General features: G+C 51.5%; 1 protein-coding gene across 1 annotated transcript in view; it reads right to left on the bottom strand.

Annotated features, from left to right (window-relative positions):
• The window catches only part of CDH23 (cadherin related 23), a 419,472-nt gene that overhangs the window by 375,742 nt on the left and 25,145 nt on the right, over window positions 1-18,585 (bottom strand). The gene's annotated exons all lie outside the window — the stretch shown is intronic.

Raw genomic sequence — 18,585 nt, forward strand, 5'->3', positions numbered from 1 at the left:
GATGGAGGGTTTGGGAGCACATGGGAAAAAAGAGAGGGTCTGTATCATTTGGTTTTAACATTGTTCAATCCTGGGTATAGCACAGTGGCCTGTGAAACACTGGGGCTGGGGCCTATCGGGTCCTCTTTGCCCTCGTGGGGACTGGCTGTCCTGCAAGCAAACTCTGGGCAAAGAGTGACATATTCCAGGCTCAGTAGATGGAGGGAGGGGCTGCTGCCTTCAGCCTCCAGGACGACATCCCCCAAGAGCGACAGAGCCTGGTTATCCTGGGGACAGCATTGAGGAGATGGGCACTGCCTGGGAAGACAGGGGTCTAAACAGGAGGCTTGACAAGTCCAACAAGCCCAAGCCCACCACCAGCGCCCAATGAGCATAGCTCTTCCTGTTTTTCATTTTTTATATTCACCATATTATCCCATAACCTTGTATATGAAGGGATGCAGCAGGCCATGGTGTCCAAAGAGGCACAGAGAGGGGAGGTGACCTGCCCAGGACCTCACAGCAAGTCTGTGGAGGCTAAAGCTGAATTTTGAAGGGCTCAGAGCTAAGCTCTAGTGAGATCTGGGGCTCAGCTGACAGAGGTTCTGTAAGATCAGATCCCATTTCTAAGGGTGGCTGGGAGGGTAGACAGCTCTCTCCCACATGGCAGCAGCCCCCACTCTGGTCCCATTCCATCAGGGCCCTGGTCCTCCAGCGGCTCAGAAGCAGGCCTCCTTAGAGCCCAGCAGTGACACCAGGGGGACCACGCTCACCAACCAGGAATCCTAACCTCCTACAGAACTGTCTGCCTTGGTAGTGCAGGGCCGGACTCACACACATCAGCCTTCAGTGTGTACCTACTGTGCATCTGGCCTGGGGGGGTGTCCATCTCCCTGGCTCACAAAGTAGGGTTAGAGCCATTAGGCAATTTGTTCAGAGACCTCCAGCTAGAGACCAGCATCAAGACCCAAGCTGGTGTACTATCTCTCTTGTCAATAAGTGACCAGGAAAGACACAGGGCAGTGAATGGAGCTGGAAGAAAGGACTTTTGGAGAGACTTCCACATCTCTGCCAACATATAGGGGTGAGGGATTAAGAAAGAGCTGAGAGCCCAGAGCCCTTAATTCTGGACTTGGAGGGGCCCCAATCCATCTCAGCCCACATCCCCAGTGAACAATGACGTGACCCTACCAGATGGTTCCTGACCAACATGACATACAACAGTCCAGTCCACGGTCCCCTTTTGCTTTCCTTCTAATATTATAATTAAAATATCCTAATTACAAAGCATGCAATAGTCATTTGAAGAATAAAATATGCTTTTTCTTTCCTTCTTTTTTTCTTTCTTTTTTTTTTCATTTTTCTTTTTTTTTGGACAGAATCTCACTCTGTCACCCAGGCTGGAGTGCAGTGGGGTGATCTTGGCTCACTACAACCTCCACCACCTGGATTCAAGTGATTCTCCTGCCTCAGCCTCCCGAGTAGCTGGGATTACAGGTGCGTGCCACCAAGCTTGGCTCATTTTTTTTGTATTTTTAGTAGAGACGGGGTTTCACCATGTTAGCCACGCTGGTCTCGAACTCTTGAACTCAAGTGATCCACCCGGCTCAGCCTCCCAAAGTGCTGGGATTACGGGTATGAGCCACCATGCACGACAAAACACAAAGGATTCTAAGACGTATTTGCATAATAAGGGGCAACTCTTCCCCTACACATCCTATTGAGTTTCTGAATATTAACAGCCTATCACAGGGGTTGCAAACTGAAATGCCTACAAGGCCAGCAGGGAATTTAGATGAGGGTGATGCTGGGTGGGTGGGGATGATGGCCAGTTGGAGGCCACATGCTCTCTATTGAAAAGTGACAGCTGTTGATGTGTTTCAGCCAAGAGGGAATGTGGGCCCAGGGTGGCAGAGCCTCTGATTTTTCTCAATGAAAAACTAGAAATCAGGCTTTTCACATGAATTCAATTTTTAACTGTTGGCAAATAACTCAATTTGTAAGGAACACTTTGTGAGTCAAACATGACCATGGCCAGAGTGGGCAGGCAGGGCCTGGCATGCAGGGCCTGGCATGCATCCTACCAGGCCTTTCTCTGCACCCAAGAAATATGTTCCCATTACACACATGTACGGAGCCGTGAGGGTACTGTTTACTTTGAGAATAACGGAGTTACCCTCTACATACAAGCAACTTGCTTTTCACACATCAAGAAATTCCACAGATGGCACTCCAGGCCAACATTGCTTAGAATTACCTCTTTCTATTTAGGAGATAATAATAGCTCGTGGTATGGATGTTTCCTAATGGAGACTTCATCCCTCACCGATGGGCATTTGGATGTTTCCAGATTCCCGCCCCCGTGAGCAATGCCACCGCGAACATCTCTCTGTACATAATTGTGTTGGGATTTGGCTCTTCCGTTTGGTTCTCCAACAGTGGGAGTGCTGGGTCAATTAAATACAACCGGAGTGTGTATGTGAACTTTTACTAGACGCTGCCATATTATCTTCTGGAAAAGGCTGTGGCAATTCGCAGTCCCGCCACCAGTATATGAGGGGGCCTATGTGCCCACCTGGAAGTGATCTCTCTTTTAAATGGCTGCCAATCGGACACATGAAAAATGGTATAGCATTGCTGCTTTAATTTGCATTTCCCTAACTACTAGCAAGGTTGAGCAAGATGCCTTTCTCTAAACGTTCAAACCACTTTCCATCTGTTATCTTGCGTTACCCTATCATATCCTGCAAAGAAGCTAGCCAGCAGCACTAGCATTATCCCTGATTTACAAGTGGAGAAACCGAGGCACTGGGCAATTAGGTGACAATCTGACATCTCACAGTGAGTGAGTATCTTCTACAGAAAAAACCTCAGCCCTCTGCCATTCCAAACCAGATGTCATGAGAATTAAACAACATCTGCTAAGAACATCATCCACAAATAGCTGGGGAGAGCACGCCATTCTGCTGGGTGTTGCAGGAAGTTTGCGGTGGAAGGAAGGGAGGAAATGAACACTTGTTAGGCAATCCCACAGGCCAAGGATTTTCACAGGTATTATTTTTACTCAAACTTCCAAAATAGCTCTATGAAGTAGGTCTTCTTGTCCCCATTTGATAGACGAGGACATTGAGGCTCAGAGAGGTCACTCTAGGATTGATCAGGTGTGCCTGAGTCAGAGTCTCCTGCTGTTTCCATCACACCATGCTGCTGCTCCCATTTCCTGACTGTGTAAAAGGGGAAGACATGATCCCTCCCTCATGGAGCATAATATCCATCACACAAAAAACACAGGGTGAATATCTGCCAAGAGGTGAGCGCCTGCACACACATATGTGCATAATGCCTTTCGCTTTCCACAGTGTGAGCTCAGGCTCCAACACTGCCAGGCACACTGGGCCTCCAACCTCTCTTCTTAAGTGCCCTTCTCCTTTCCCCATCTGAGGCAATCAGACTGCCTCAGTGCCCAGATCCAACAGTCAGGGGTAGATGCACACAATCCTAATTCTGCAGGATTTGCAGGGACTGCCTCCAGAGCATCCGGAAGCAGGGACCATCTCAGCTCCATTCTGACTCTGCCTCCATCCTCCCCATAGGGCGAAGTGGCACCGACACTAGGTCAAGGGGACACAGGCTCCAAAGGGTAAAGCAAAGCTGCTGGGCCTGAAGGGCTCCACCCTGCTGCTGGGTTTTCCCTGAGGTCACAGATCTTCTTCCTCTGGCTCCTCTGGCTATGGAAGGAAAGCAAGGCCCAGAGAGAGCAGAGGCTGATGCCAGCAGGAAGAGACAGACTCCTAAGCCCTGACCTCCAGCCTCGGTGTGGTGAGCGACGCTGCTTTGCCTGCTGGCATTCCTCAGTAGCGGGGCCGCGGCGAGCAGCATGGGTCCCCAGGGAAAGCCTGACCTCGCTCTGCTCTGTGCAATAGCTGCTTCCCCAGCCTCCTGGCCTCCTCACCTCCCATTCAGCATAGCCAAGTGGCTTCCTCCACCATCTTCAGGCCCACCCTTAGGATGGGGCCTGAGCTCCCACCAACCCTCATGTCTCCCCACTGGATCAGGAAACACAGACACACCCTTCTGTGCTGGGCTTCCTGCTTGGACCTGGGATAGGTGCCAGAGACCTGCTCCAGAGGTAGGGGCAGGGCCACAGCCAGCTGCCCCCAAATCTCTCAAGTGCTAGCTTAGAGCTCTCCTCCTAAGACGACACACAGCCAGGCCCCAAAGCCCTCAGACTCCAATTCCCTACATCCTTCTTCATGCCAAACTTTGTGCCAGGCACAGTGGGGGACATAGGGCCATGAGAACATACAGCCGTGACTGGAAACATGTGCTAGGTTTCAAATAAGTGAAACAGACTGTCACTGCCCAGGGCCGTCAGGAGAGAGAAAATCCCAGGGCTCCTAGCTTTCAGGGCTCAAGCTATACACACGTCAGATTCATAATTCTAACATTTACTGAGTCTATATTCTATGCCAGTCATTGTGATATACAATGCACTCTACATGCTGGGGCTCAGAGAAGCTAAACAACTTGCTCAAGGTCACACAGCTAATAAGTGTCAAGTCTGGATTTGAACTCCATTCTGATGGCCATCATGACCAGGCTTCCAGCCTCAGCCCCAACCCTTGCTGAGCTCAGACATGTGACCCAGGGGAGGGTCCTGCAGAGGCGCCTGATAGGAAGTCTTTGGGCAAGACCCTGTGGCATCTACTCAGCGCGCCCAGTGAGAATTCCAGCATGCTCACAGCCAAGGTACGCTGGGCCAGCAGGAGGTAAGCTGTACATGCCAGGAAGAAGGCGGATGGCTAGGGTGGTGGTGGGTGGGCTCCGGTTTCATCTGCCCTCCCAGGCTGTTGGCAACTCACATGCATTGCCCCTAGAACCAGTAGCAATCGGAGAATGCATGCTCCATCCGGGGTGAGCAAGTCTCCCCGCTCCTCACCCGCTACTGCTTCCCTCCACCACCTTCCCCTCAAGGTTGACACCTTTGTCCCTGGTGGAAGTTGACTACGAATTTCTCAGATTTAGGGCAGCAGCCCCACCCACATTAACCACCTTCTCCTGTCAGACCAGCTCTGGGATGAGGGCTGGCTAGGGAGGCTCTGAGAGGTGGTTCAGTGACAGCATCCATGGAGTCACCCACATAGGAATCACCCCCCCGTCACCACCAAGTCCAATCAAATCTCAACTTACACCACAGAGAGCCACTGAGCTGCAAGGGGAGGCTTTCAGCAGTGGGAGATCCAGCTGGGTCTGGCCATACTGCACACGTCTGCCCTGACAGGCCCTACTGTGTGCTAGACACTGTGCTAGGGCTTAGGGACACAGAAGGGAACAAGGTAAAGCCCGCACCTTGGGGGAGCTGAGACTGCCTGGGAGAGACCAACCCCAACAGAGCAGGTGGGTGAGTCATCCAGAATGTCGGGAGCGGGGTGCCCTGGGAAAGAAGGGGCAGCGCAGGAACCAGCTGAGGGTCACTGGGGAGGTGACACTTGAGCGTGCACTCGCAGGAGAGTTAGCCATGTGGATATCTGGGAGGAATGCCTTCCAGGCAGAGGGAGTGTCCTGTGCAAAGGCCCTGAGGCAAGACCATGCCTAGTGTGCTTGAGGAGCATGAGGAGGCCAGTGTGGCTGGAAAGGGTACACAGTGGGAAGAGCTGCAGGAGATGAGGGCAGAGAGATCTCAGGGGCCATCATGGACACTTTGTAGGCCACTGATTGTGAGGAAACATGTGATATGAATAACCAGTTTTCAAGGAGCACCCTGGCTGCTGTGATGAGGATACACTGTAGGGTGTATGGGCGGGAGTGGCTAGACTGGTGTCCAGGCTCCTGCCGGGATGCAGGCAGAGATGATGGGCTCCAGGTAGCAGGGCGGTGTGGGATCTGGCAGATTCTGGGCATATGTCAAGGTAGAGCTGAGAGGGTTTTCTGCTGGTGAGGATGTGACTGTGCAAGAATGAATCGAGCCCAAGCACCTGGGAGGATGGCATTGCCATTAGCTAGGACAGGAGAGGCTGCAGGTGGAGCTGGCTGAGGGACAAGATCAGAAGTTCATTTGAGACATGGCGAGTCTGGCATGGCTGTTGACAACCAAGTAGCAACAGTGGGTCGGCAGCTGGACATGCTCAGCCAAGGTCCAGGCCAGGCTGGAAGCAGAAGTGTGGGAGCCACCAGCAGGGAGGTGGCGCTTACCACCGCCAGAGAGGCAAGATCAGCAGGGCTCCCACACCCCTGAGCTGAGGCAGCTGGACGGAGAAGCAGTCCACCTTTGAAAATTGTCCAAAGAGCCTGAAAACGCATATGCCCTGTGGCCCAGCAATTCCACCTCCAGAAGCTCAGCTGAGGAAATCGCCATGGCTGTACGTGGACACCAAGCCACAGGGATGTCCACTGCTGCGTTACTTATGACAGATACCCAACAGGGGACTGGTTCAACTGTGGGATGTCCCTAGGAAGCAACAGGGGATGGTGTGTGGATTCCTAGTATGTGAATGTGTGCAGGGGAGTGTGCACATACGGCACTGTGGGGTGAAGCTGGCGTGTTGTGTGAGTGGTGAGGTCATGGGGAATTTTATTTTCTTCTACCTAGTTTCTGCATTCCGCCTAGCTTCTATAATAAGCATTCAACGTGTTGATATCAGTGGCCTCGCTTATGTCCACCCTACCAAAATCTTGCCACAGCCTGTGAACACGTGGACAACCCTGATTAGATGTTCTCTCCCGCACTCTCCTGATCCTCCCTGAAGCCCAGAGTCCCAGGTGCAAACACCAGGGGAGACTCTGGGAACTGGGAGGGTCCTCGGCGGTCCTCTGACTGACACCCCTCCCTAGGCTGCTACCAGACATTTCTAGGGACATGGAGCTCCTTTTACCCTGGGCAGTGGGTCCCAGCTTGAGAGGCCCTGCCTCTCCATCCCCTGAGTCCAGCCCCACTGGGTCTTTCCTCGCTAGGCCAGGAGGTCAGATTGCTCCCACCACCAGGAGGGCTCCCTCATGCTTCACCTGCAGGCAGCCACGAGCAGCAGAATGGGCTAAACCCCAGGCTCGGAGACAAGGCCCAGGGCTGGCGCTTGGCCACATACTGAGGGGTTCTCCTTTCCCCAGTAGAAGACCAACAGTGTGAAAGAAAAGCTTGTGCCTGAAAGTGCACACACACACACAGTCACACACACCACACACACACACACATTCTGACACACTCACCTTTACACACACTCACACACCACACACACTCACACACACTCACACACACACACTCACCCACACACACTCTCATACACTCACAAACACCACACACAGTCTCTAACACACACACTCAAACACTCATACACTCTCTCACACACACAGTCTCACACACACACTCACATGCTCTCACACATACTCAAACACACCACACACAGCCTCCCACACACACTCACCCACACACTCTCAAACACACACACTGTACACACACACACACTCTCACACACCCACACACTCACATGGTCTCACACATACACACACCACACACACTCGCCCACATACTGCACACACACACTCTCTCTCAAACTCACACCCACACACATGCTCTCGCACACACACTCTCACACCCCCCCCACACACACACAGCACACACACTCAAACACCCCCACACACTCTCATACACACATACCCACACACTCACACACACACACTCTTTCACACAGTCATCCACACACACACACACACACACCACTCTCTCAAACACATACCCACACACTCACACTCACACACACAAATACACACACTGCACACAAGTCTCTCACACACCCACACACTCTCACACACACACACTCTCAAACACACTCATGCACACACACTCTCAAACACACTCATGCACACACACTCTCAAACACGCTCATGTGTGCCCACTCTCTCACACACACATACACACAATTGTGTTCTGCCACTCCCTCCAGGAGATGCATCCACAAAATGCCCTCACTCCAGCCCACTGTACAACCCTGGAGGGCCCCTCCTTCCTGTCCCACTCCTTTGCCCAGGCTGGAGGAAGCCAGATTCCTTGAAAAGCTCCCCATGACCTGTGGGGGTTTCACCAAACACCTCTGAATCCCGGAAAAAAAACCTAAGACGAAGCCTGTTGAAGCCTGGTGTCCTAGACTGGAAAGCCACATTCCTTGTCTCTGCTGGAGCAAGGCACACTCCCCTCTTTTGGGAAATAGGCAGTTCTGGGCCTAACTCCCAGGGCAGGGCCCCACCGTGACTGTCTCCCATCTCTTCCTGCAGCCCGCTCAGGAGGTACAATGGCAGAGGGCGCACTGCTGCCTGCCGACAGGCAACGCCTCCTGGCCCAGCAGGCAGGGGGACACGAGAGAACAGAGCAGGGGGAAGGAAAAGGGCAGGAGGGGACATCTGGGCAGTGTTTCAGTTTTTCGGGAGTGAGAGATTTTTACAGCAGGGTGCCACAATTTAGTTTGAACTGTTATGAATTCCCATAAAATCAGATGCACTCAACTTTGAATAGAAATACTGAAATGCGCTGCAGAAATCAAATACAATTTGGGGATTATTCACCACCGCTACACACAGAGAGTTTCGTGCGTGCAAGAAGGCGCCTGCAGACGACACCATTAGGGCTGCTAATGGCCAAGCCCTTGTAGGCCACCGATGACCACGCTTCAAAGCTCACACTATCCAGGCCACCACCGGGGAGGCTGCTGTGATGGAAAGAGGAGACAAGACCACCTCATGGCTATTCTGTTCTTGTGCCCTCCTCTGAATCCCTCCCAGAAGCTTCCATGAAGTGGTGCCTGGGGTGGGAAGGGAGGGCACGACCTGAGACCCCCAGGGTGGGGAGCCACAGGCATCAGCCTCCCCCATGTGAAGCCTGGTGTCTCTGAGTTCCCCTCACCGACTCTTTTAAAAATATCATTCAGCAGAAGACATATTTTATTTTACTTTATTCTTTTGGGGAGCAATGTACGGACATAGTAAATAACTGAAAAAAGAGTGTACAGCAGGAGGCCGGTCTCCTGTCTCCCTACCCCACGTCTCCTTCCCAGAGGCAACCCTTAAGGTCTCATTCCAGAAGTTCTATATATTCATATGAGCACATCGGCCCCTCCCTCTCTTTAAAGAAAATCCGAGTTGTACTCATGCTATCCGACTCCTAGCTTTTTACATGACCATGTATCCTGAGGACTGTTTCACTTCAGTACATACGGAGTTGCTTGTTCTTTTTAGCAGCTACAGGGTGTCCTTCTATAGGGGGGACCATACTTTAACCAGTCCTCTGCCAATGGACATTTAGGCTGGTTTTTTTTTTTTTCTGTCACCCAGGCTGGAGTGCAGTGGTGCAATCTCGGCTCACTGCAACCTCCGCCTCCCAGGTTCAAGTGATTCTCCTACCTCAGCCTCCCGAGTAGCTGGGAATACATGGGAGTACAGGCGCCCACCACCAAGCCTGGCTAACATTTTTGTATTTTTAGTAGAGACAGGGTTTCATCATGTTGGTCAGGCTGTCTCGAACTCCTGACCTCAAATGATCCACCCACCTCAGCCTCCCAAAGTGTGGGGATTACAGGCGTGAGCCACCATGCCCGGCCTAGGCTATTCTTAATCTTTTGCTTTGACGACGAAAGCCATGACAAATATCTTTGTTCCTATGTCTGTGCGTAGTGGTGCATTTAGAAGCACGAAATTTTCACATTTTCACAGCTGTTGGCAAGTTGCCCTCCAAAGAGGGTGCACTAAGTTATACCCCCTCCACCACTAACAATGAGGAAAAAGTGGTTTTCCCACAGCTTTGCCATCACTGGGCTCTCACCTTTTTTTTTTTTTGAGTTCCAAAAAGACAGAGGAGGCTCCTGATCTTCATATCCCCAGGCCCCACGGGGCACATAGACAAGAATGGAGTGATCAAAGTCAGCTTCCTCCTATCCCCTGGCTTACCAGCAGGGGAACAGCCCACAGACCCCAGCCCAGGCCTGGCATGTTGCTGAAACCTGCACCCACCCTCTCACTGGGGTCACTGCCAGTCACCCACCCTGTGTTCTCCCTGTGCCCTGAGTCAGTGGCTCCCTCCACCTGGAGCACTCCCTGGCTCCACCTTTCACATTCCACCTTACAGCTCAAATGCCCTGCATCTATGAAGCCGCCGTGGAACCCTGCTGGAGCAGGAGACTGAGTTCCCCTCATCCTTACTACATTGTTGGAGGCATCTATCCCAGCTGCGTGGGACAACTGGCCATGCCCTTGTCCTCCTGCTGCCAGGAGACCCACAGATCCTTGCAAGCAGAGTCTACTTCATCTTATACAGCCATTTGCCCACTAGCATGTGTCTCTAAAATTTAACAGGTCTGGCAGTGAGCTGATTTCTTTCCTAAATAGGTTCCAGTCCTTGCCTTTCCCATCTCAGCACATTCATCTCTATCCAGCCAGTCAGTCACGATACCTTCCTTTGATTAATTCAGTTAACGAACATCTTCCACACACCTGCTAAATATGACTTTTCTCCCTGTCCCCGATCACTGTATTTCAGCCACACTAGCCCCTCTCAGCCTCAAAGCTGCCAGCTCATTCCCACCTGCTGGCCATCACTGGGCTTGATCAGATTCTCCATCCCAGCCCTCCACTCGTCTTCAGAAGAATGACGCATCCACACCCATGCAGGGGTCTCCCCCCTCTCATGCTGAGCTTGACTGTGAGACTCACTTTGGCCAAGCTCCACAGTAGCACAAGTATGCACCTTGTGCAGAGGGATTTGTCTATTGAGCTCCTGCCATTTGACTTGAGAAGAACACACTCCATGCAGACCCCTGGCCCCAGAAAAGTGAGCAGACGGAACCCACGCACAGCCTAGAGTCAAGCTCAGTCATGCCGAGTCTAGATTTGCTGACCCTCCCTCCAGCTGACCCCTGACACATAAGCAAGAACAAATGACTGCTGTGGTGCTTTGCTGTACAGCTTTATCGAGATAACAATGACTGATAACACTATGGATATGACACCAAAAACACAGGCAAGAAATGGAAAAAATCGATAAATTGGACTTCATCCAAATGAAAAACTTTTGTGTGTCACAGGACACTATCAGCACAGTCAAAACGCAACCCACAGAAAATATCTGCAAATCACATGCCTGATAAGGGATTCATACCTAAAATATAGAAAAGACTCCTAAAACTCAAACAAAACAACAACCCAATTCGAAAGGAGGCAAATATCTCCATAGGATATATACAAACAGCCTGCCAGGTGTGGTGGCTGAGTCCTGGAATCCCAGCACTTTGGGAGGCCAAGGCAGGCAGATTGACCGAGGTCAGGAGTTTGAGACCAGTCTGGCCAACATGGTAAAACCCTGTCTCTACTAAAAATACAAAAATTAGCCAGGCGTGGTGGCATGCACCTGTAGTCCCAGCTACTCAGGAGGCTGAGGCAGGAGAATAGCTTGAACTCAGGAGGTGGAGGTTGCAGTGAGCCGAGATTGCACCACTGCACTCCAGCCTGGGTGACAGAGTGAGACTCCGTCTAAAAAAAAAAGTAAGCATAGAATTACTGTATGCTCCAGGAATTCCACTTCTGGGAATATACACAAAAGAACTGAAAGTAAAAACTGGAACCTGTATTTGTACACCAATGTCTATGGCATCATTATTCATAATAGCCAAAACATGAAAACAAACCAAGTGTCCTTCAGCAGAAAAATGGATAAACAAAATGTGGTATATCCATTGACATACCACAATGAATTGTTATCCAGCCATGAAAAAGAATGGAGACTGACACCTGCTCCAACAAGGATGAACCCTCAAAACCTGGCGCCATCAGCCAGTCACCAAGGACCACATATTATGAGTTTCTTTATGTGAAATGTCCAGAAGAGGTAAATCTTCCAGGCACCAGGGGTAATGGGGAGGGAGGGTAGCTAAAAAGCATGGGCTTGCCTTCCTTCCTTCCTTCCTTCCTAACTTCCTTCCTTCCTTCTTTCCTTCCTTCCTTCCTTCCTTCCTTCCTTCCTTCCTTCCTTCCTTCCTTCCTTCCTTCCTTCCTTCCTTCCTCCCTCCCTCCCTCCCTCCCTCCCTGCCTCCCTCCCTCCCTTTCTTTTTCTTTTTTTTGAGACAGGGTCTCACTCTGTTGCCCAGGCTGGAGTGCAGTGGTGCAGTCACCGCTCACTGCAGCCTCAACCTCCTGGGCTCAAGCAATCCTCTCACCTCAGCCTCCCGAGTAGCTGGGATTACAGGAGCGTGCCACCATGCCTAGCTAATTTTTTTATTTTTATTTTTGTAGACACAAGGTCTCACTGTGTTGCTGAGGCTGGTCTCAAACTCCCGGACTCAAGCAATTCTTCCATCTCTGCCTCCCAAAGTGCTAGGATTACAGGTGTGAGCCACTGCGCCCAGCTAGAGGTATCTTTGTGATATGATGAAAATGTTCCAAAATAGGCTGTGATGATGGTTGCACATATAACCATTGAATTGTACATTTTAATGTGCGTGCCCTAATAACCATTGAATTGTACATTTTAAATGGGCATATTGGATCATATGTGAATAACATATCAATAGAGCAGTTTTAAAAAATTAAAAAATGAATTTAATAAACAAATAAATAAAGCTAGTGTAGAAACCGAAGCTTATCAAATCTAAGTGAGGTACACTGCCAAGTTCACCCTTGGTGCAGACCCCCTTCCAGTCTCCTTACTTCCCCGCAGCCCCCACTTGCCTCCCTGGGCCCCACCTCTCACCCCCAGCCAGAAAGGCAGGCTGGCCTCACCTAGCCCCTCCTGCTGCACCTGAAGTCCATCTCCTGTGGTGAGCCAACCCGGGCCAGCCAGCTCATTTGACAGATAAGGGAAATGAGGCTCACAGAGGCTGCCTTCCCTGTCTTCAGACCATCAGTCCAAGAGCCAAGGATGGAAAGGAAGACCCCAAGTCCTGGGCCTGTCCCCCATTCTCTCATAGGATGGCCCTTAGAAAGTCCTGGGCCCCCTCTGAAAGGGCAGGGTAGACTTGGTAACCCCAGGCATTTTCAGCTCTGCTCTTCTCAGCCTGTCGGATGCTGACCCCATCACCACTCCCAAGTTACGACCATTTGCTCAGGGGCCATGCAGGTGGTCGATGGAACTATGGGTGAGGCCAAGGCCACTCCTAGTGGCCGCCTGTTCAACTTCCACTTGCTCATTCACTGCCAGACCCTTCTGTCCTCTCCAAGATGGAGGGGTGGGAGGGAAGCCAGGACATCCTTTCTTATTTCCCCTTCTCCCCAGTCAATAGAAAGGTTCACAGGTGTCCCAAGACTCCACCTTCTTCTCTCCTTTGCTCTCTCTGCTCTCATCCCCTGCACCCCAAAACCTTCCCAAAAGGAATCTCAATGCTGAGAACCCAGCAGCTTCCATCCTGTGTCCTCCAACTCCAAGCAGCTGCCAGGAGAACACCTCCCTTGATGACTTTAACTCTGCAAAGTCTTTCTGTACGTGTGACTGCAATCTAGACAGGGTGATGTTATGCCCATTTCACAGATAGGGGCACTGAGCACTCAGAGGATCAGCTTAACATCGAGGATCAGCCAAGGAGTCAGCAACAGAGTCTGGGCCTCTCATCTGAAGACAGAGCTTCCCCCTGGCACAGAACCCCATGCAGGGTGAAAGTGAGGCAAACAACATGCAACTGGCCACTGCCTGCTGTGCTCGCACCCACACAGGAGCTCCAAACCCCGCGCTGGGGCAGCACTGTCCTGCAGATGGGCGGGGCTGGCTCTAGATCAGCCACAAAAGTGAAGGCTTCTCTCAGACTCCTCCCTCCCATGTGATCTAATGACCTGGGAGCTTATTATTCTCCTCTCCCCTCCCTTTCTCTCCCCTCCCCTCCCCTCCCCTTCCCTTCTTTCTCTCTGCACCCCGTGACTATTCTGTTTTTCTTTCTTTCCTTTCCTTTTCTTCCTCCCCTTCCTTCCTTTCCCTCGTTCCTTCCTTCCTCTCTCTCTCTCTCTCTCTCTGTCTGTCTCTGCCCCACCGTGATTTTAGCCAAGCTGGTTTCCTCCCCTTCCACCCTCACCCACTCCGGGACACCTTCCACGACATTCTCCAGTCATCACAGACACCCCTTCAGCACTCAGCCCCTCTTCCTTGACCTTAGGTACAAATAGGAGTTCTCACTCCAAGCAGAGCCATGGGTCAGCCGTGTGACTCTGGGCAAGGTGGCAGATCTCTCCAGGCCTCAGTGTACTTGTCTGCAAAATGCAACTTGGGACACAGCTCCTGCCTTTGCTGAGACATGGCCCTACAAGCAGAGGGTCTTCCTCCCACTTGGGATGCGGGGACTGAGGAGCCTTCCCTGAGCCCCTCTCAGGCGCCCGGGCAGAAGCAGGCCTTCTACCCTGTGTCTGGGGTCTCTGAGATGTGACTCATACTGCTTTCAAGCCTAGTGTGGTGCCGCTGGAGCTCTGCTTTGTGTGACAGTTTCACTGTCTATGCTGCAGGCTTCACCACAGCCTGCCCAGAGCCTGGCAGATAGTAGGTGCACAGTGAGCACTGGATGAATCAATGACTGAACAAATAAAGAAACTAGGTCCCTTCCAGCCTGAACAGCCTGACACTATGCCGCAGGGAAGGCCCGGGCACAGCCCCACCAGCCAGCTGCCAGGCACACTCTCAGCCGGGGGAAGGGGATCCCTGTGGGGATGAGTGGGGGTATCGAAGAGAGAGGGTAAGGCACACACTCTCTAACAGCAAGCTGATCATTTTCCCTTTGAGTTAAGTCATACATCTTTTCCAGATTGCCTGTGACAGCCACTTCCTCCCCACATAATTGTGTGAGATGCTGTTTGGATTGTTTTTATGCGTGTTAATATCACAGCTTCCAAAAGGAGCAAGGGGCAGCCAGTGGGAGCTTGACCAGAAGGAGCTTAGGGCTCCTGAGAGCTCAGTGGGAAACCTGGGTCCCATGAGGTTACCTTACTGCGGGTGGAGAGAAAAGGACAAGTCCACCCGGGAACCATCAGGCGGGGCACGAGATCCAGTTTCAAATCCCTGCTCTGCCTCAGTTTCCTCTCTATGCTGATGGAGGCAGCACCTTCGTGGCAGGATGTAGTGAGGACTCAAAGGCAGCACACCTGAGAATGCCCACAGGTGCACCTGGCACGTGGTGTGTGTCCGGCCCACCCAAGCATCCTCTTGCCTTGCCTCTTCCCAGTCCCCATCTCTTCTGCCCAATTCTCAAGCCACTAACAACGGTCGCAGTGACAACCATGCTCCATTGTATGTAGAGAATGTCACCCTTGTTGTACTCATCACAAGCACCCGACACCTGGACTGCAGGTTCTGTGAGAGCAGGCAGGGAAGACCCAGACCAGGCGATCTTAGAACAGAGCAGAGAGCGCCACCCGTCCTGCCCTGCCCAGCGAGCACCACCAGCCTCTCAGGTCGCTCGGCCTTCACAGACCTTGGAGGTGGGAACACCACCTCATTTTCCAAATGGTGAAAATGAACCTCAGGGAGGATAGAAGCACAACCCTAAAACCCTGCAGTGCTGAGGCCCCAGTATGACTGACGGAACTAGAAATTTGGGGCATAGGCTCAGTCTCCCCTAAAGCTGTCACCTCCTGCCACCACCTTCTCTGCCTCCCTCCCCTCATTCCATTCTCCAGCGAATGCATCACCTTCCTGGAGGTACTGGTTGGCTCTCTCTCCTGCCTGTCTATTGCTAACCTCCCCCCAACTGTGCTCCTCACAGGAGCCCAGCCAAGGAGCACCTTCTACTCTAGAGGCAATGGACTTGCCCAGAGCCTGCAGCAGGGGGTGCTTTCAAATCCAGCCTCAGGTGAAATGCACAGCTGGACATTTGATTGTCGCCAGGCCCCAGCTCTGTAGAGGCACCAAATCCACAGCAAGTTCCTTCTCTTCCTTCAACAGGGCTTAGCCATCACCTCCTCTGGGAAGTCTCCTCTGATTTCACCAGCTAGGCTACAGCAGGCCCTTCCTCCACCCCACTGTGCTTCTGACAAACAGACGTCCCCCCGTTCGAATCCTCCGTGCCCTGTGTGTGCGCACACGTCTGTTTCCTTCTCTGGCCCTTACACTTCCCGAGGACCCGAGGATCAGGGCCTGCCTGTTTCACCCTGGTTGCTCCAGAGCCTAACACAAGGCTGTCATAACATAGGAGGTGTTCAATAGTAGTGGCTGAAATATAAAAAACATAAATGGAAGGGAGGGAGAGAGGGAGAGAGGGAAGGAGGGAGAGAGGGAAAGAGGGAAAGAGGAAAGGAGGGAGAGAGGGAAAGAGGGAGGCCAGAGCACAACCCCTCCTCCCAAATCAAACTCTCAAGAATTCTGAAGGCTTTGCCCCTCTGCTCTGCCCTCCCCCAATGAAGTTGCCCAGGAAATGGAGTCATGGGGCTGTGGTAGAGGCAGATAAGCATACTGTTCTTCCCCTCTCTGGGCCCCAGCTTTCCCACCCGTGAAATGGAGATCCAGTTTCCTGAAGGCAGATCAAGCACAGGGAGAGCTTACAGTGCGCCCTTTGGCTAGGAAAGCCACCCACATTGATGCAGGTGGTGAGGAAAGAGGTCCAAGCATTTGGGCAGGTCTGTGGAGGCCTTGAGACCCCAGGGGGCCTACCTCCTCACCCCAACAATTTTTATTCCTCATACAAGGAACGCTACAAACCAGTGGCAGAAATCTAGAGCCAGAAGAAGCTTGGAGATCCTCAGCATACTGCTCATTTCACAGATGGGGAAACTGAGGCCCAGAAAGGCAGAAGGGAAGGATATTGGCATGTGCTGAGTGAGCCTACTGTGTGCTAGACTTTCTATAGAACTTCATAAATAGCACCACTCCCTATGAGGGGGTCTTGCTGACCCACTTTGCAGGTGAAGAAATGGGGACTCAGGAAGATCTGTAGTTGACTGAGGTCTCACAGAAGTAAGTGACAGCGGCAGGATTCGAACCCAGGTAGCTCTGGCTCCAAAGACCAAGCTCTTTGCATGGCACCACAGGGCAAAGGCTTCCCGGAGCCAGGACCACCAGAGCCAGTGATTTCAAGATGACGGTTCCTTGACGCCCAATCCAGTGCTCACTCCTCTACACACTGTAGGGCTGCCCCACAATGTCCCACCTTCTACACCCATGTGTCTGCCATGTGTCTGATTCAGAAAATCATTAAACACCATGATTAGAGATGACTATAGTTGGCTCCTCATGTAACTGTTGTACTTTACAGCATCCTCCCTCATAGACCTTCAACCCAAACTTGTATACCTCCAGGGGTGGGAAGCTCACTGCCTACTCAGGACACATTCCATCTTTTGGACAACTTGGTTAATAAGGATGCCTTTCCTCTTAATGCCCTTCCTCCTTTAATGCCCCAAAAACTTCACACAACTCCTGGTTCACTGTGTCCACATTTGCTCCCATTCAGACACACACACACACACACACACACACACACACACACACACACACACACAGGCTTCCTCACCATCCACAACACCAGCCTCTTTTAATTTATTTTCTAGCCCTCTCCCTCCTTCCCTTCCCCAGTAACCAGTTTCCAACCTTTACTAAGGACAAGTATATCTTTTTTAAAATACTCAGTTTAAGAAAAAATATTTCACATCTGCATGAGCAATACACAAATCGCAATTCTTAAAAATAACAAATTGCAGGCCAGAGTAATCATAAGTAAATTGATATTGATAAATAAGCTTTTCTCCAGAGCAGTAGGTGGTTTATTTTAATCTAATGAGTTTTGTATTTCCCAGCTTTCAGATTCCATGATGAAGGGCTGTCTGCAATAGAATTACGACGCTCTCCGAAATATTGTAATTTAATGCCTCATTTTGTCAAGACTTTCTTGAAAATGAGATTTGTTCCCAGTGAAGAATTTTACTCAGCTCTTTCTCATATGCCCCCACCCACTCCCCATGCACATAGGTTCTCCTCAGCTGGGGCAGGTCATGGGGCACAAGGGCAGGGGGCCAACAGGCCAGGTTAAATAAACATGGTGGCAGGAAGCAGAGGGCTGGGCAGGGAGCAGGAGTGGAACTGCTCCGGGCTGGACACAGCCTTGCTGTGTGACTGGGCAGTACACAAGGCCCACTCTGGGCCCAGCACTGCCTCCTGCAAACAAAGAGGGGAGCACAGGCTTCATCTTTCCTATGAGGAGCTGAAAGGGCTCCTATCTGGGGGTTAAAGAGAGCAGTATAAGAACCTGGAGACCTCTGAAGACTGGAGAGAATGACAGACCCCACAGACAGGGGAGCAGCAGAAACCAAGGTTTGTGGGGAAAGGAACAAAGCTATTTGCAGAGAGCCTCTGGGGCTCATTTGGTTGAATGCCCTTCAGAGACAGGAAGCTCAGCACCTCCTCAGCCAGCCTGCTGCTCTGTGAGGTTACTACAGCCCGGCCACTGCGGGGACCTTCCGGATGGGGGTGGTGCCGCGAAATGCTGAAGTGAGTAAAGCAGAGGCCAAGAGAGCAGCCAGGCTGACTGCCCAACTTGCTATGTGAGCTTGCAAGAGCTGCTTAGCCTCTCTGTGCCTCAGTTTCCCTAATCTCTTAAATGGAGATAATAGTCATACCTACTTCATAGGGTTGTTACAAGTATCAAATGAGGTAATACATGTGAAATC

Source organism: Theropithecus gelada, chromosome 9 (assembly GCF_003255815.1).
Source record: "Theropithecus gelada isolate Dixy chromosome 9, Tgel_1.0, whole genome shotgun sequence".
NCBI classification, from domain to species: Eukaryota; Metazoa; Chordata; class Mammalia; order Primates; family Cercopithecidae; genus Theropithecus; species Theropithecus gelada.